A 1,221-nucleotide genomic window follows, 5' to 3' on the forward strand; every position below is an offset into this window, starting at 1 on the left:
TTTTTTTTTTTATAAGTTGATGCACTTTTTGTTTTAATTTGTAAAAGAAACCGTAGTGCGTTCCTTGGCTCTTCTTCCTCCCCCCCCCCCCCCATTTCCTCACCCCTAGGCATATGGCTCGCCATCCTCCTCCTCCCCTCCCCGCTCTTTGCCTCCTCAGAAGTATGATTTATTTCGGCAACTTCGAATATTTATCTAGAAATCCAGGACCTTGTGACGGGACCTTGTTTGCTTCTGGGTTCGCTTCGCCACTCGCGGAAATCTGGAGTCTTCCTGATTTTGGCGTATTTCTAATAGGCTTCATGATTAATGCCACTGAACCAGCATTATTTTCCCCCCTTATTCTGTATCACATTTAACAGATGAATGAGTGTGTCCGAGAATGCTCGTGTTTGTTTACGTGTAGGTATCGCGTGAAACGAAATTAAGAAATGTTTGTTTATATTTGCATATTAAGAGTTTCTTATTGCATGTGCTTAGTTATAATAAAACTAAATGAATAAATGAGGTACATATATCAATTCCTACTCGTCAATGACGTATAAATATACAATTATAGATTAACATTTAAGATTTTGACAGACACAATAGGCAAATCATTTAACGCTTTTCTGTCCAAACTTACCCAAAGCCACAACAGAATTGCAAGCTCTGTTCCTTCGTCCAGGGGCCTTAAACATTTCTTTCCACTTCTTTGATTCATACGCATGTCTACGTAAATCTTTTCTTTTATTAGCTGACTTAATCTTGAATAAAGATCTGACCTCGATAATGATGCTTTGATATGCGATGGAAGAAAGGTTTATTAAGAAAAGATTGCGTTCTGTTTCGACCGACTTTTCCACAAGTATTTTGACATATAGAGAATCCGCAAGTAAGGGTTAAGAAATCAATATAAACATATTATTTTATTTTTTATTTTGTTTCTAAATATATTTATACGCATTTAATCCTAAATCCGTAGAATGTGGTATATAGTTCGCTTACTACATACATGCAAAGTAAAATGATGAAGGAATGAAGCGAGTTCGAAAAATTAAAATGTTTGGCAACACTATGATTAATAAGTAGGCCACATACATTTTATTGAGTTTACCTAAAAATATTACGTTTTCTTAGAATACGAGGAATCGCTTTCGGTTTCTGTAAATACTAAGGGTACGGGTAAACTATTTTATATATGTTTAATTCCGCTCCCCTCGAAAATTCGGTAAATCACAA

This window comes from Penaeus monodon, chromosome 27 (genome assembly GCF_015228065.2).
Source record: "Penaeus monodon isolate SGIC_2016 chromosome 27, NSTDA_Pmon_1, whole genome shotgun sequence".
Classification (NCBI taxonomy): domain Eukaryota; kingdom Metazoa; phylum Arthropoda; class Malacostraca; order Decapoda; family Penaeidae; genus Penaeus; species Penaeus monodon.